Source organism: Eretmochelys imbricata, chromosome 9 (genome assembly GCF_965152235.1).
Source record: "Eretmochelys imbricata isolate rEreImb1 chromosome 9, rEreImb1.hap1, whole genome shotgun sequence".
In the NCBI taxonomy this organism is placed as follows: Eukaryota; Metazoa; Chordata; order Testudines; family Cheloniidae; genus Eretmochelys; species Eretmochelys imbricata.
The window spans coordinates 97,433,121-97,451,143 of NC_135580.1; the positions used below are offsets into that span (position 1 = coordinate 97,433,121).

At 40.9% G+C, this 18,023-nt stretch overlaps 1 pseudogene across 1 annotated transcript in view; it reads right to left on the minus strand.

The window, feature by feature from the left end:
- Positions 1–17,231, minus strand: part of LOC144269771 (transmembrane 9 superfamily member 2-like) — a 35,322-nt pseudogene extending 18,091 nt beyond the window's left edge. The window contains exons 1-9 of the transcript XR_013347032.1: positions 17,172–17,231; positions 14,811–14,855; positions 9,489–9,621; positions 8,115–8,120; positions 6,630–6,743; positions 6,388–6,445; positions 3,835–3,993; positions 3,011–3,162; positions 1,302–1,413 (exon numbers count right to left, since the gene is read on the minus strand). The product of XR_013347032.1 is annotated as a transmembrane 9 superfamily member 2-like (transcript). The remainder of the gene's footprint in view (positions 1–1,301; positions 1,414–3,010; positions 3,163–3,834; positions 3,994–6,387; positions 6,446–6,629; positions 6,744–8,114; positions 8,121–9,488; positions 9,622–14,810; positions 14,856–17,171) is intronic.
- Positions 17,232–18,023: the final 792 nt, after the last annotated feature.

The following is an 18,023-nucleotide window of genomic DNA, read 5'->3' on the forward strand; positions in this document are numbered from 1 at the left end:
TTTAGGGTTTTTCTGGTAACTGTAGAAACTGGGGAACCACAGCAAATATCTCTTCAGTCTACAAAGTCTCAGGAGAACGTGCTGGGGACTAAATTGTAATTTTTTGTTTTGTTTTTTAGATTTTAAAAAGTTTCAGAATTATACATTTTCACAAGAAAACTAAGCTTGTATTTACATAGGGTAATGTGTTAGCAAGTAACTATTAATTTATTAAAACAATAATTTTACAGGCATGTAGCAGCTCTCATCCTCAAGGATCCCAAAGCACCTTGCAAATATGGTGCAAATATCCACTACAGAGATGTAGCCACAAGAGGCAACACAGTAGTAGTTTAACAGCACAGCACAACTAGAGTACTCAAAAATGGGAATGAACACAGTATGGCTGAGGACCAAATCTTCAAAAGACTGCAAAGACTGCCAACATACACCCCCCTTGATGAAGGAAGGGACAGGTGCATACCTATGTTAGGTGGCAAACAAAGTTAAGCAAATTTGGTACTGAAGCTGCAGTATAACTAAGTTATGCTATGGCCAGTGTATCTGAAACCTCAGCTCATGATTTACAGGGAATATTCACTAATGGGACTTCATTCTTTTACTGTTATTTTAAATACATATAGCTGAGAATTTGCAAATGTCAAATTTTTTGCGAAAGTGTTAGTGAAATCAGATCCAAAGCTTTCTTTAAACCACAATAATTATTTTGTTGGCGATCACTAGAAAATTTTTAAAATAGCCCTTTTCAGTAGGGACAAAATTACTGAAACCATACACTACAAAATACCTGATCCACAGTCAATTTGAAAACAACATCTCTCCCCCTTTATAAAGCCTCCAAAGTTGAGCACTGACATGTTATGCCCAACAATTGCCTTAAGTCAAGCTGTTTATAACATTGAAAAGTATACCTCTGCCAGACCAGCTGGAGTGTTGTTTCCTGTTTTGTGGCTCCTCTACCATTCCAGTACCATTCCAGTGTGTAAAATGAGAGCTTGCACTGCTAGCTGCAGTTGCAGTGACAAGGCAGAAATTGCCTTTTTTTAAAATTGAACTTGTATATTTTACAAAACATAGGGCAATAACATAACCAGGTCAAAGGTACATACAATCGATATACAGAATCCTGACAATACACCCATATAGTCTACAGTGTCCAGCATTTTGCAGAGGTGGCCCTGCATAGGCATCCTTGCAAACTTCACTCTGACATACCCCAGCTAGCTGTGCATTGTGCTGTCATATATATATATATATATATATGTCACATATATAGGCATCAAAATAATACGTTCATTTACCTCTGCACATAGATGGAAATAGCACAGCAAGACTGTAGCCTCAGAACACATAATAAGAAGAATTATAAATACTAAGAACAGGAAACCAAACATGTTGTATATTTGATGGGACCTAAACACACACAAAAGAAATCTGTGTCAAATTAGTTTTCACTCTTTTTGTTATATACCCAAGAACTAAGCTCATCTGAAAACAGAACAGTCTTTGTTTGCATTGTTGACATACTCCTCCAAATCTTCAGCCTGTACCTGCTATACCTCTACCTTCATGTGTAAATACGCTGCTTCACAATTGCATTGTTGAAGTCAGGGTAAGGGCACCTCAACGCTCTAGCATCGTTTTGTAAAACAATTAGACCCTGACTACCTAGGCCAGGGAAATCATTCGTTTCCCCTCACCTTTCTGTCAAGGACTGCTCTCACTAGAAAAGTACTATCATGATTTCAAATCTCAGGGCCTTCTGAGCCCTACTGCTCCATTGGCTCTCTCTTGTGCCTCTCTCCAGCTTGACATCTGCCTCCTTCACATTGCTGCAATTAGTCTTCCACCTGTCTATTTCACCATGCTACACCTTCTAACAGTTGCTCCTCCACTCCCAGAGTTCTATCCCTAGACAAATCAATCTTACTCCAGTCCAAGGGTCATCGAAACACTTGACCATGCAAAAATGCACCCTTTCCTCCCAAGTGTATAAATATTATCTTGTTTATGAGATGAGGGAGGAAGAATTAACTCATATGTAATAATCAGAAGGCTGCAACTACTACAGTTTAAGAGATCTGAGAAAAAGGGGATACTGGCAAACTCCTAATGTCTCCCTCCTGAATTTTTGCTCATTCTGCCTGTAATGGTGTTTAGTATTTTTAACTATATAACTAGACAGGCCAATATCAAGGTGTGTGTTTGAAAGTTGCCTACATTTTTCAAACGTGTCTTATCTTGCCACAATCAAGACCCCGGTTGAGGACTACGGGTGAAAGGTGAATAAATGCCCCACAGTATATTTTACTCTCTCTATATTTAAACCTTGCTATCTTATTCCTGTAGATATCAGGATATGGAGTGTACATCGGACCACAATAATCTAGCATATTAGGTATTTTTCATATGACAATCAAATGCTAAGTTTAACGTTTGGGTTATGTCTGTACTATGAATAGCTACACTGGTCAAATACTTTTATGCAAAACTAAAACAAACTGCATTTTAACCATGTTCCTGAATTTTGTTGCAGCCCTGTGAAATCCAAGGTCTTGGCCTGATTCAGAAACACAGTTGAAAACAGTTTTGTCCTCCTGATCGTGCAAGACCACCACAGTGCTGTAACTGTGTCAAGGGTCTATCAAATTTTAATAGAGTCCTGCAACACATTAAGGCCCATTATACCATGAAAAACTAATGTATAAGGCCAATTATGATAACGCTCTCATATTAGTGCTTCTCTTTTGATCTTCCTGGTTCCAGGCAAAATGCAAAATAAATGTATTGTCTTAAAGTTCTCAACAAAGGCAAGAAGCTTTATTTTTAATTGTATATATTATATGCTTAGATTCTGAAGAATTCTGAAAAGTCTTCAGCAAGACCATCAATCCTAGGAGTTTGTGGAGTTTTCTGACTCCACTGTTTTGGAATGTCCATTTTTTGGTTTGTTATACCAAGCTTGAGCTGACAGCCCAGCCTGCCTATCAAGTAAAGATACAATCCTCACCAAATACTGTTTAGAATGGAAAAAAGCTGAATAAAAATACAACCAAATGGCAAGATGCCACCCATGATGATACCAGGCAACGGCTTTGTGAAAAACGACTGCTCCGGGATCTGACAAGGAATCTGGTTTGTACGAACTGGATGTTCAATTGGCTTTGAGAGAAATTAATACAATTAAAAAAAGACAAATACCTTGTTACTATGTTATTTACAGTTAAGATATGAAAGTGTTAAAGGAATCAAAGACACTTAAGATGATTTTTTCCTAATATCAATTCCTAGGAACTTGACATTTTTAACTCTCCCATTATATTCATCCATAAACTGTGCCACAAGCCACTGAGCTAAATCACATCTTTAAAGATTACAGACTAGTGCACAAACCAACAAACAGTGATTTTTAGACACTCCATTTCAGTGGTGACCTAGCAAATTTCAACATGCAGGAGGGAGAGGTCTTTATTTAGTTTTTCATGGAATCACTGATTTTCTTCTAGATGTGTTAACAATTCAGAGGACTGTAGCTCACAAACTACGTAGGCAAGAGGAATGTCAATAAGTTTGTGTTCTTAAAAGAGAGACTCCAAATGGCCAGAAAAATATTTTGAAAATCATTTTGTATTCTTGTCTACCGTACAAAAATCAGAAGTTGAAGAACAGTTCATTTCAGAATGAACAGCCATATGCATCTTAGCCAAATTTTGGTGTTTTGATGTTGACAGCTAACACACTAACTCCGCATGAATAAATACTTGATGTTAGAACAGAAAAGTATTATACTGAGTGGCAGATAAGACACACTTAAACAATGCACTCAAAAACTGCCTTTTCTTTCAATCCAAAATATGCACCAATAAAGGTTAATGGGACAGAAATTCCAAACCACATTGCCAGGATAGCAACAGTGTGCCAAGGCGGATGGCAGCTGATGATCCCTTCACCCACAGAATAAGATTCATAATGAAGAAATCAGCAAAGACAATTCTGGGGAAAAAATAAAACCAGAATTTTCTCACTAGCAGCATAAAATCAGAAGAGAATTAAATATTTTTAGGTGGTTCATAAAACTAAAGGTTTATGAATATTCACTTGTAGTCTATTTCATTCTCTATTTATGCAATATTGTTTCCCCACTAATTCATAAAAAGTGGTAATTATTATAAGGCCCTTGTAACAGCTAATTGTCTCTAATCTTTAGAGGTCTTTTAGCAAACACTCTCTTGACTGTACTGTACATTTCCAGCCCTTCCTTTCCCATCACAGTTCATTGTCTATTAATGTTTTTAAATAGCTCTTTTCTAATGACCATGTTCCTTCTACCAAATTCATTCAGTGCTGGCAAAACCCCACTGTTCAAGATACTATAAACCATATCAGAGTGAACGCGGTAGGAGGGCTACCATGGGCTAGTCTTAGGAAGAGTTTATTGTTACAAGCTAATCTCTCTTCAGCCATGGAACACAATACATAAAAAACAAACACCCCCCTCCCAAAAAAAACCCAACCCATCATATCTTTGTACTATTTTAAGAAATTCACAGTTTCAGAAGGAGCTATGTTAGTGAAGCGTTATTTCTTCAGTTTAATCAGTGGGATACCTTCCATTTTAAGTCCTCTTCTCGACAGTCTTCTTGCACTTTTAGTGTAGAAGTGTGTCACAAAGCAAACAACTTCCCCACCGCATTATATTCTCCTAAACCCTCCCTTCAAAAGAAAAAAAAAAAAGAAAAAAAAAGTACACCACGAACAAAAAGTTTTTAAAAAGACTTCCAAACTTTTATTTTGGAAATTAACAAAATCTAAGTCATGCTCTCCTGCACCCTCTCCACCTGCTTTCTGAAAATCCTTTCAACAAATGAGACTGAAACCCAGTTTTAATTATTTGAGAGAAGTGATTAAGATTTCAAACATGTTCCATCCTATAGTAAAGCAATAAAATACATTGCTAGGGAACATCATCTGGGAACCTGCAAGGATTCCCACCACCCAGGGTACAAGAGAAGCATCAATCTCAGGAAGGGTCACTGCCAAATGAACCACTCACTGGGACTCATTATGGAAGAATTCTTGAAGCAGAATTTACACTAGTCTCAGAGGAAGCTACACATTCGACTGTATTGAACAACCTTATGCAAAACGAAAGCAGTGGGCAAGCCATTGTACAAATGGCTCCCAGATACTTCTGAAAGTAACATCCTAAAAATGTGTAATCAAATGCAGTTAAACCATACCCTGCATGGTCTATTTTAGATCTTGTCCATGTCAGTAATCCAATCTCTGCTTCTCCCCTTCCCAGGATTCAAAAAAGAACTAGATAAATTCATGGAAGACAGGTCCATCAATGGCTATTAGCCAGGATGGGCAGAAATGGTATTCCTAGCCTCTGTTTGCCAGAAGCTGGGAATGAGCGACAGGCAATGTATCACTTGATGATTATCTGTTCTGTTCATTCCCGCTGGGGCACCTGGCAATTGGCCACTGTTGGAAGACAGGATACTGGGCTAAATGGACCTTTTGTCTGAACTAGTATGGCTGTTCTTATGTTATAGTCTTATTTTAGACATAAAAATAATTTTGTTTAAAATACCAATGTCCCTATTACATAGTTTCACCAGAAGAACTTTCCAATATGTTCAAAATACAAAGACAAGATAAAGTATTTTAGCACATTAGTAAGGAACTAAACTTACAATCTAAGATCTAACCCTATTTCCCCTATACTAAGGGTGAATAGTGTAACAGACTTCAATGGGGGTAGGATCTAGCCCTGATTTATAAAGGTGCTCTAGACAGAAGAGCCTTTCCAAAAAGCCACCATAATAAGCCACGCATTCACAATGAAATATAGTCCCTGCTAATGTTAACACGAGTATCTAGAAAATAATCAGTGCTGTAGTCTAAGAGCAGTTGTATCGCGTCAGAATTAATTACACCAGCCACAATACAATTCTAAGTCAATGGCTCACAAACTTTTCCATGCCGTGTCTTCATGTTACCAACACCCCCCCTCCACACACCCCCAAAACAAAAAACAAAACAAATCACACTTTTCAGGCCCCACCTCCATAGTGTTTGGATCCTCCTCCCTCCTACTTAAGGGAGGGTGGTCGTGACCCCCAGGTTGAGAAGCCATGTTCTACAACATTATGCAATTTGCAAACTCTCCAAATGCAGGAGATTTACAAGCTTTTCTTCCCACTCTAAAATGTTCTGTGTAGAAAGGAAAATAAAGTAGGGAAGCAATAAAGGCAATGGCACAGCCCTTGAAAGAGTTCTGTGCTAAGAAATCAGTATTTTTCTTTATTTGTGGTAACTGAGTTATATACAAGAATACAGGAAAGAACAATTGCATAAGAGTAAGGAACAAAAAGTACTAACCCAGGGCACAACAGAGCTGTCAGCAAAACATTTGTCTTCCACTTTTCACCTCAAAATGCTGAGGAATAAGTAAAAATCATTACTAGAGTTTCAAATGTAACACCTCTTACAAATATTTTGCAGTATGACAGCAAGGAGCAGATCTGATATCCGAGACATCAGCTCCAACTTGAATGACATATAATGCCTGGCAATGCTGAATTTAACATGCTGTATTATGCGAAATAAACAATGGTACTTACTCTTATACATTCTAGCAGATACATAACCAGCAGGAGTTCCCAGCAAGACCCACAGTACAACTCCACAGATCATCAAAGCTCCTTGGTTGGCAGGAGAAAGAAAGCCAAGGCAAGCTAGAATGAAAAATGTGAAAAGAAAGAATAAGCCATTTGTTGACACATTTTATTAGCATATTGTAGAATGTAAGCCACAGCGCACAGGTTTATCAAGTTCACTTGCAGACAGCATAGGCATACATCTGCACACATACTGACTAGTCACAAGTGCACACCACTGTGGGCATAACTCTGAACCAAATGCTTGTGTACTTTCATCTCATACTCAAAAGGCTAAGATTCCTGTGGCTAAACAGCTTCAAGAGAGGCACATGGTTGAAGTCTCTGCTCCTCCAACTAAACTATGGCATGAGATTTCAGCTTGGAAACCAGCTTTTAAAAGCTTAAAGAATGATGCTTCTGTAAGAGTACATTTACTGCATAGGCAACCATAATAGTTTAATACATGCCATAAGAGTTGTCCAAGAAAAGTAGGCCCAGAGTAGTAAAAAGCAATGATTTAAGTTTTGAAAAGGTAGTTATAAGAAGCATGAAGATGACAGGACTGGATCTTCAAGTAACTGATTTAGAAACTTCGTACTCCAAACAAAGCCTAACCCAACTACCACGATGGACAATGCTTATCATCATGGCCCATCTTAAAAATAAGGTCCCTATATTTAAAAAGGCGGGGGTCTAAGTTCTTGAACAAACTATAAGGGCGACTCCAGAGTTGAAAGGGAGTTACTCAATTGTAGTCTCTGCAACCTCCAGCTAGAAGCTTCTTTTTGAAGAAAAACATCTTTGTTATTGACTACTTATATGGTACTAGTGGTATGTGAAATTGTTGTAGCTGGAAAGAGACTCCAAGAGCTGTCATGGATTTGGAAGGACCGATTTATGAAGGCACAAAAAGTAAGTTATTATTATACTTACATTTAAACACATTAGGAACAGAGAAAAGGATGCTGAACTAGAACTCTGAAAAGTAATGCTCTGTGTGAAATGTTAAGTTAGCTAGGAATGAAGTGAGTTGTGGGGGATATATTTACATATTTTGATAATATACCAAAGAAAAGCAGTGGTCTGTATCAGAGTGAGAAGAAGTTAAATGGAATGGTAAGACAAAGTTGCCATTTTCACTGTTAAAAATAACTAAGTTTCTAAAGTCTGAGGCAGCAAAACCTTAAAAAGGGGATTTGTACTGGGACCACTTCACTTCTTTATCATAGAATAATAGAATATCAGAGTTGGAAGGGACCTCTGGAGGTCATCTAGTCCAACCCCCTGCCCAGAGCAGGACCAATCCCCAACTAAATCATCCCAGCCAGGGCTTTGTCAAGCCTGACCTTAAAAACTTCTAAGGAAGGGGATTCCACCACGTCCCTATGTAACACATTCCAGTGTTTCACCACCCTCCTAGTGAAAAAGTTTTTCCTAATATCCAACCTAAATCTCCCCCACTGCAACTTGAGACCATTACTCCTTGTCCTGTCATCTGCTATCACTGAGAATAGTCTAGATCCATGCTCTTTGGATCCACCTTTCAATTAGTTAAAAGCAGCTATCAAATCCCCCCTCATTCTTCTCTTCCGTAGACTAAACAATCCCATTTCCCTCAGCCTCTCCTCATAAGTCATGTGTTCCAGACCCCTAATCATTTTTGTTGCCCTTCACTGGACTCTCTTCAATTTCTCCACATCCTTCTTGTAGTGTGGGGCCCAAAACTGGACACAGTACTCCAGATGAGGCCTCACCAATGTCAAATAGAGGGGAACGATCACGTCCCTTGATCTGCTGGCAATGCCCCTACTTATACACCCCAAAATGCCATTGGCCTTCTTGGCAACAAGGGCACACTGTTGACTCATATCCAGCTTCTCGTCCACTGTCACCCCTAGGTCCTTCTCTGCAGAACCGCTGCCTAGCCATTCGGTCCCTAGTCTGTAGCGGTGCATTGGATTCTTCCATCCTAAGTGCAGGACTCTGCACTTGTCCTTGTTGAACCTCATCAGATTTCTTTTGGCCCAATCCTCCAATTTGTCTAGGTCCCTCTGTGTCCTATCCCTACCCTCCAGCGTATCTACCACTCCTCCCAGTTTAGTGTCATCCGCAAACTTGCTGAGGGTGCAATCCACACCATCCTCCAGATCATTAACGAAGATATTGAACAAAACCGGCCCCAGGACCGACCCTTGGGGCACTCCGCTAGATACCGGCTGCCAACTAGACATGGAGCCATTGATCACTACTCGTTGAGCCCAACAATCTAGCCAACTTTCTACCCACCTTGTAGTGGATCCATCCAGCAAACTTGCTGAGGGTGCAATCCACACCATCCTCCAGATCATTAACGAAGATATTGAACAAAACCGGCCCCGGAACTGACCCTTGGGGCACTCCGCTAGATACCGGTTGCCAACTAGACATGGAGCCATTGATCACTACTCGTTGAGCCCAACAATCTAGCCAACCTTCTACCCACCTTGTAGTGCATCCATCCAGCCCACACTTCTTTAACTTGCTGACAAGAATACTGTGAGAGACCGTGTCAAAAGCTTTGCTAAAGTCAAGGCTCTAGAGCATGTGAATTATCCCTAATAGAGAGATGCTGCAATAATGATCAAAACACTACTATTTTCGATAGTGTTATTGCAGACATCTGGGTCATTACTATGGGCAAGTGTATTTTTCTTTTCTTAAATAAAGGACTTTGCTACCAGTAAAAAGGATAGACAGCTATGCCAGAAATCATTTCCTGTTTCTTACAATTTCACTAATAGATTGTAAGTAAGTAATTTTCATAAACCTAATGCTACTTACATAGAATAATAAATGTCATAATGAAAAGTTGTGTTCCTTGACCCAAAAAGACAGATAATAGCATTCCCTTCCTTGGGGGTCTAAATACATCTCCATGAACCAACTTCCAAACAAATTCCTCTTGGGCATCTTCCTGCATAATAGCAACATCTTTATTAAATATACATAATTCAGCAGTGAATTAATATAAGCAAGAAGTGAAACATGTTTTCAAAGTTTGATTAACTTTCAGTTTGGCTCCAAAGACAGACTAATTGTATTGATTCATCACTCACTGATTTTACAATCCCCTCACGGTTTACTGGAAGAAAAAGGCAAGATTTATCATGAAAATACTTGCCTTTGAGAGTGACAGAGAAACAAACACTGTAATTAACAAAGATCCTCCTAAGACAAATGTAAATGTAAATCAAAACAAAGCATTCCATTTAATTCCACTTGAAATACACCAGTTCACGTTGGTTTAAATATTTATCTCTTTTGCTTGTCTTAAATACCAGTGTACCTGGTATTTAAGTTGTACTTAAATAAATATATAATATAATATATATAATATAATATGTAATATATAACAGAGGTTGCAAAAGTGATCTACATGGTCATATTTTGATCAGAGAACATCACAGTAGCTCTCATCATGGCCCAGCTCTGCATGGCCAGGAGGCGGAGCCTTGGGGGAAGTGGAGCAGGGGCAGGGCCTAGTGGTAAGAGATGGGGGGGGCCTCAGGGGAAAAGGGGTTGCAGCAAGTCCACCAACAAGGGTGATAGGGTGTTCCTGAGTAAAGGAGGAGGGAGAAGTTGGAAGGTAGGAGACCTTGTGTTTTGGAGAAGACTGAATAAATGTGACCCCACAAAGGGAACTCTTGTTTTAAATATTTCAGGCTGAGAGTAAGTCATTGCAAGGACCTTAGAGGGAAGGGCAGAGTGCCTGCAGGGCCACCTCAAGGCCCTAAGGAGCACTCTGGGGTGGCAACCATGCGCAGGGACATGGCCAGAGTGTGCTGTGTTCTTGGAAGCCATTAAAATCAGGCGGTCAGCCCATCCCCCAGGCTGTTCTAAATGCTACTGAGGCCAGGACAGAACAGGTCAGCAAATCAAACCTCTGTAACTGGCTCCTTGCCATCTCTGCTCTCTACAGCATGGCAGGAAGGGGAGCTCTGCAGGTGCAGCAGAGAAGCCATCTGGGCCTGTCAACAATCAGATGACTGGAAGGCTGGTCCTGTGGTCTGGGCAATGCTCTGCAACTCAAGACAGGTGGGTTTAATTCCCTCCATGGGCAAACCATTTGGGCTGTCTCTGGTGGATAATATCCTGGCCGTGCCTTACAGTGATGGCAGGAGGATAAATACATTCAAGGTGCTCAGATAGTCTAAGGTCAGGGTTCCACAGAGCAATGCCCCTGACATTTGTTTTTAAAAGGCCTCTGACCACAGCCTCCTGTGACAGGTGGCTTCTGAGATCCCCGTGATTACAGTACCTTATTTGTGACAGAAATGCCAGATTTCAGGGGTGACAGCGAGGGGTAGGAGTGGATTTCTGAGAAGAGATTTGGAACGTCATGGAGCCTAAAATCATGCCTCACCAATCTATTAGAATTCTTTGAGGGGCTCAAAAATCATGTGGACAAGGGAGATGAAGTGAGCTGTAGCTCATGAAAGCTTATGCTCAAATAAATTGGTTAGTCTCTAAGGTGCCACAAGTCCTCCTTTTCTTTTTGCAGATACAGACTAACACGGCTGCTCCTCTGTAAGTTGTACATAGTGACATCTGCTGGAAATGCCTGAACTGGCAGCAATGATCTGCTCTTGCTCAGAGAACAGATGTCTGAAAGGCGTAACACATTTTGTAAATTACTGAAAAAAGCTGAGGTTACAATTCCAATTGAGCCTTAAAATTTAAACACAAATGTTAATGGACAGCAAGCTCATGCAAGTAGTAAAATCAGAGACTCTAAGGAGGCTTGGATGGCTCAAGAGAAAAGTAATACATTATCGAGCATTGTACCTCAAGGTTACGGGTTCAAGTCAACTTCACCTGGGTGGAAAACGAAAGCTGTTATATGACAGCTGTATGATTGTCTTCACCAAATGAACTAGTGCTCTCAGTTCAATTCCTAGTAGACAGGAGTCTTATATCACAAAAACAAACCCTAATTACCATATTTTTAGGATAGGCTGAACAGAGGCAACAAGTTTTGAAACAACAGGGAAACTGAACCTAGGATGTGAGGATAGGAGGTTACTTTTCAGATAGGGGTAAAGGCACATTCACAAGTATGATTGGCTACTGCCCTGTGCTGTATTAGGTGAATTAAGGACTGATAGTCTTTGAAAACCAATCTCCCTCTTTATCAAGTAGGTAATTCAGTGCTTGCAAGAGCCTGGGCAAAATTATAATGAAGGCATTTTCAAATCAGATAAGACAGAAACTCAGCTGGAAAGGACAAAAAATACGCTCACTTTAAGGCTCTTCTACCACCAAAGTTCAGATTGCACTGTTATTCATAAAACTAATATTCGTAAAACCGTTAAAATAGTGCAAATGTTTATACTAGACAAATATAACTGCCAGAAAGAACCTGGATCCAAACAATTTAGGGGACTGGTTACAAAAAGATTAATATGCCTACCTCAAATCAATTCCAGTTTGTTCATGAATTCACCAGGAATCTCCATAAGGGGACCTCCACAATTTAAATTGTTTTTATCCGTATGTTTGTAGCTAGCAAGACAGAAATTTTAAAGATTCATACCTGTTGACTGGGTAGAGAACTTTACAATTATTTAAAAGTAATTAAGACTCTCGTGAAAAATGTAGCCATCTACTTTTTCGCACCAGCTATACAACTTCTTTATTGAGAACAGGCTTTTGTTGCCCACAATCAAAATGGACATGGTCTCTCTGCACATGTGAAGAATTTGGTTTTGAGGTTTTAGAAAGTTTGAGCAAACGTAGTTCAGCCATTTTGGATTATGAGAATAATAGGAAAATAGATCTCCTGTTACTCAACATTCTTGCTGCAGCCAAAACTGATGTGAAGAGAAAGTTGAAACACATCAGAGAAATTGCCTGCACTGAAGAGAACACTCAATCGCCATTAATGAGTCAGTTTTATCATCAGTGAACATGAGAATGGCCATAAAGGGTCAGGCCACTGGTCCATCTAGCCCACTATCCTATCTTCCAACAGTGGTCAATGCCAGAGGCTTCAAAGGGAATGAACAGAACAGGGAAATCATCAAGTGATCCCCTATCATCCAGTCCCAGAATCTGGCAGTCAGAGGCCTAGGGACACCCAAAGGATGGAGTTGCATCCCTGACCATCTTGGATAGTAGCCAATGTTGGACTTATCCTCCAGGAACTTATCTAAATTATTTTTTGGACCCAGTTATAATTTTGGGCTTCAGAACATCCTATGGCAATGAGTTCCACAGGTTGACAGTGTGTTATATGAAGAAGTACTTCCTTTTGTTTTAAACCTACTGCCTATTAATTTAATTGGATGACCCCTGGTTCTTGTGTTCCGCGAAGGGGTAAATAACACTTCCTTATTCACTTTCTCCACACCATTCATGATTTTATAGACTTCTATCAATTCCCCCCTTAGCTGTCTCTTGTCCAAGCTGAACAGTCCCAGTCTTTTTAATCTCTCCTCACATGGAAGCTGTTCCATATCCTTAATCATCCGATGAAGTGAGCTGTAGCTCACGAAAGCTCATGCTCAAATAAATTGGCTAATCTCTAAGGTGCCACAAGTACTCCTTTTCTTTTTGCGAATACAGACTAACACGGCTGTTACTCTGAAACCATTCTCTATATCTTTTCCCTTTCCAATGTATCTTTTTTGAGATGGGCGTGACCAGAACTGCACATATTATTCAAGGTGCAGGCATACCTCACATTTATATATGGGCATTATGATAATTACGGTCTTATTATTAATCCCTTTCTTCATGGTTCCTAATATTGTTAGCTTTTTTGACTGCCACTCCACATGGAGCAGAAATTTTCAGAGAACTATCCACAACTCCAAGATCTTTTCTCGAGTGGTAGGAATTAATTTAGACTCCATCATTTTATATGTATAGTTGGGATTATGTTTTCCAGTGTGAATTACTTTATATTTATCAACATTGAATTTCATGTGCCATTTTGTTGTCCAGTCACCCAATTTTGTGAGATTCCTTTGTACCTTTTTGAAGTCTGCTTTGGACTTAACTATCTTGAGTAGTTTAGTATCATCTGCAAACTTTGGCACATCACAGTTTATCCCTTTTTTCAGATCATTTATAAATGTGTTGAACAGCACTGGTCCCAGTACAGATCCGTGCAGGACACCACTATTTACCTCACTCCATTCTGAAAACTGACCATTTATTCCTACCCTTTGTTTCCTGTCTTTTTACCAGTTACTGGTCCATAAGAGGATCTTCCCTCTCATACCATGACTGCTTACTTTGCTTAAGAGTCTTTGATGCGGGACTTCGTCAAAGGCTTTCTGAAAATCCAAGTGCATGATATCCACTGTATCCCTTTTGTCCGCACGTTTGTTGATCTCCACGAATTCTAATATATTAGTGAGGCATGATTTCTCTTTACAAAAGCTGAGTTATGACACTTTTCAAATGGTGCCCCGTGCATATGGAGTATACTTCACACAAGGTTGTTTGCTAAGCATGTGTCATGCAGCCAAAGAAAGCCCATCCTGTGTGCTGGAAAGCATATTGCAAGTTCAATGGACTTGGGTAGCCCTGCTATGACATATCTTAGAAACTTTGCAGCAGGGAGAGGCACAAAGTAGAGCTCTTAAGGTTTTTATGAGAAGGACTCTCTCCTACAAATCTACCAAGGTAGGTTCTTGGGAACCCCTGAACACTGTGCTGTTTAGCTAACTAGCTCCATAATACAGAAAATACACTCACTATTACATATTTACAAGGAAGCCAAGCTGCAAAGCTTTAGAACACAGCTTCTTTATAAAGACTTAGGCTATCCCATATACAAAATACATCAAGAGAAAAAATGATAAAATTAAGGTTGTACTGTCAAGGCAAGGAATTACTGGATTAAGGAGTAAAACCACAGCAGGCCAACAACCCCTTAGGACTTTAGGGTTGTCAGAGAAAAACACAGGCTGGGTTTTCCGCAAAAAGTGAAGTCAGGAAGATGTAAATCTTTGAATACATTGATATAATAGTCAACAGAGCACAGACATTTCTTCAGAAAGACTGAAGTTAGTTTACTTCAACTGTAATTTCTAGTTTTGCTACCCATGGTTGAAGACACTGAAGCATATTAAAACGGCATGTATTAGGAATTACCTTTTTGGATCCAGTCTTGCCATTATCAGTCTTGCTCCAGGTCAGCTTTCATCTTTCCCACTATGGTACAAGATTGTAATGTCAACATGGTTGAAGAGCTACGAAGTGTTCCTCTTGTGAAACTGAGACTGCAAAATATTACATGTTTGAAAAACGTTTCCAGTAGAAGAAGAATACTGTAGTCAAAGATCTAAGTACTCCACAATAAAATAATATTTGGGGGTGCTGGGGAACACACAGAAGGGGTGGAGGAATGAGGAGTATTTTGTATATTCTCAAAATAAAGATTACAAGGATAACAAATCCACAGAAGAAAATAAGGATAAAGAATAAACTTTGTATTCCACAAGGTTTACAACAGTCTACATCAGCATTGCAAAGTCATCATAAGAAGCTCCAGTGCAGATACAGAAGTCTACTCACTCTTTGTCTCCATATAACCGGTGGTGAGCTGGAGCCGGTTCGCACCAGTTCGCGCGAACTGGTTGTTAAATTTTGAAGCCGATTTAGAACCGGTTGTTAAAGGGGTGGGCAAACTCCGTCCTGTCTGGCCTGCCTGAGCTCTCGGCTGGGGAGGCTCCCCTGAGAATCCCTTTTTAATTTTTACTCACCCGGTAACGCTCCGGGGCTTCGGCGGCACTTTGGCAGCGGGCCCTTCAGTGCCACCGAAGACCCGGAGCGACTGAAGAACCTGCCGCCGAAGACGCAGAGCGAGTGAAGGAACCGGTTCTTCAGCTTTTGGCAGCTCATCACTGCATATAACGCACACTAACTGTTGCTCTTTGTCCTCCCTCTAGTGGCTAGAGCAGAGGTCCCCAAACTATGGGGTGTGTCCCCTTATGGGGGCATGGAGGAACCTTTGGAGGGGCACGTGGGGGCCTGGGCCTATTCACACAGGGGGCAGGGAAGGAGCACCACCCAGCCCCTCTCCCCCGACCCCAACTCTGATCCAGTCCTGCCCACAGTCGCGTCCCCAGTTCCCAGCCCATGCCTGGCCTCGTTTGAGTTCCACTTCCTGCCCCGCCCCTGCCCCCAGCCTCAGCCCCATTCCCAGCCTGGGGCAGAGGCTCGGGGTGGGGCCAGGAGCAGAGAAGCACACGGCCCCAGGCTCGGATGCCGGTCCACACTGCGGCCCGGCTTCGCTCCCATCCGCAGCCTCAGACCCTGGCCATGGCTCCTACCCAAGCCCTGCTCCTGGTCCCAGACCCATCCCCAGCTGCAGCCCAAGCCTCAGCCCCCTTACTTCTGTCCAGCTCCCCATCCCCACCCCCAGCCACGACTCTACTCCCAACCCCAGCTCTGGGAGGAGTAGGGGGGTGCCGGCAGAGGTAAGGAGGGGCATGACCCTCAAAAGTTTGGGGAACAATGGGCTAGAGCACAGAGATTTGAGTCTGCTATTATCTCTAACACATGTGGTTCTTCAGCTGAATAGTAAGTAAAAATGCCTTCTTCCCCTCATGCTTTGCTGCATAGATTAATCTGTCCTTGGCCTGAAAGCACTCAGATCAGTATTCCTTCAGGATTCCAACAAAATTAACATTAGGGAGTTCTAGTGTTGAAATATCCTCTAGGATCCAATGACTCTGGATGTGTTTCCTTCCCCAATGACCAAGATCCTTGTATTATTGGCGCAGTGCTAGTTTTCCAACATTTTGCTACAACTCTCCAGTAACTGTATTTAGTCACTGTTTTGTTTTCTTTGCCATTTTGTGCAGTTTACGTGTTCTGGAGGCACTGAAAAATTAATTTGTTGCAGCAAGTGTGGGGATATGCAGTAGCCATGTCAGCATGTTATATTATATTATCTCTCTTTATATAAAGAAAATAAAAGCAGCAAAGCAATAATTGCTTCCAAATTTAGGTAGGATGGAATATGTATTTTGGTGTATTTTTAAAAGATGCTGGAACAATGCATAGCATTTTACCACCTTTGCAATTTAAACTTATAGGCATAACTACTGTGTTCTTCTTTGCCCATATGACAGTTACTTCTCTGGCACAATGCCATATAAATATATTTAATCCATTCATTTATACACAGACATTACCAGGCTATGACATCCACTGCTGCAGAAGCACTGTACAGCAGAGCTAGTGCTTTATCCAAACATGTACACTTTATAAATAGGTTTGTACTGTATACTCTTCTCTCTGGGAAAATCATCTGGTACCTGTGTATCAAAACGCAGAGAAGTTTAAGCTGTGGAGTTTTCAGCTTACTATCTTTGAAACAGCCAATAAGCATTTACTAGCCAATTGTTAGATCTATCACTATACAAATGTAATCCATAAAATAGTGGTACTAATACATTCATCTATGAGCCCTGTTATCATAACAGCATTAGTGTGATACAAGTTTACTGTATTCACGTACACTACTACTGGAGGAATGATGTGCCACTGCGCACGCACAGAATTCATGTTGTCCGCAGATTGCTTTGCTTCCCCACAGAAAAATGATTTCTGAGGGGAATCAAAGGGAAGCCGCAAGAGCTGTCACTTGCACCTCCTCAGCAGCCCAGAGCAGCTGGCGGAGATGTAAATCAGCCTGGGGGTGGAGGGACTTTGTATGCGTGCAGGGGAGACATTAATCACTGCTGGGGATGGCGGCATGGGGGGAGGCTTGCGTGCGTGCATGTGAGCGAACGAAAGAGACTCTGTGCCTCTGGCTCGTTATTGTGGCATGACCAGCATGCAGGGGCAGGGCTTCGGGATGTTTGGAGGCAGGCGTGAGGCAGGCACAACATAATATAGCAGCCTGACTGCTTAATTGTTCCCATTGTTGTTAGTAAATTGTTCCCATTCTTAGTGAATTTCTCAAAAAGCATAAACTTTTAAGGCTCCTTTACACTGCCAGAGTGGTGTAAAGGAGGCATATTGTAAATGACAGTATGGTCTTATAAATCCTTATGATGCTTTTGTGATTAGAACCGGTCTAAACTTTCAGACAAAAAATTTCCTGTCAAAATGTGCTCCATGAACTGTTTACTACTGACCTTTCTGGAGATGGTCAATAGCCAATATAAACTGTGAGTTTGATACCCCAGCCCTCACTTACTCGTCAGTTGCCTATGATGTAATACTGAGCATATGGCTACAAATATTTGTTGACTAATAGCTAGAAATAAAGGATCAAACCTAGCTACATTATTATTAGACAAAGGGGATTCAGGGATTTCTGCCAATGCTCCCCATTCCCGTTCTCCATCCATT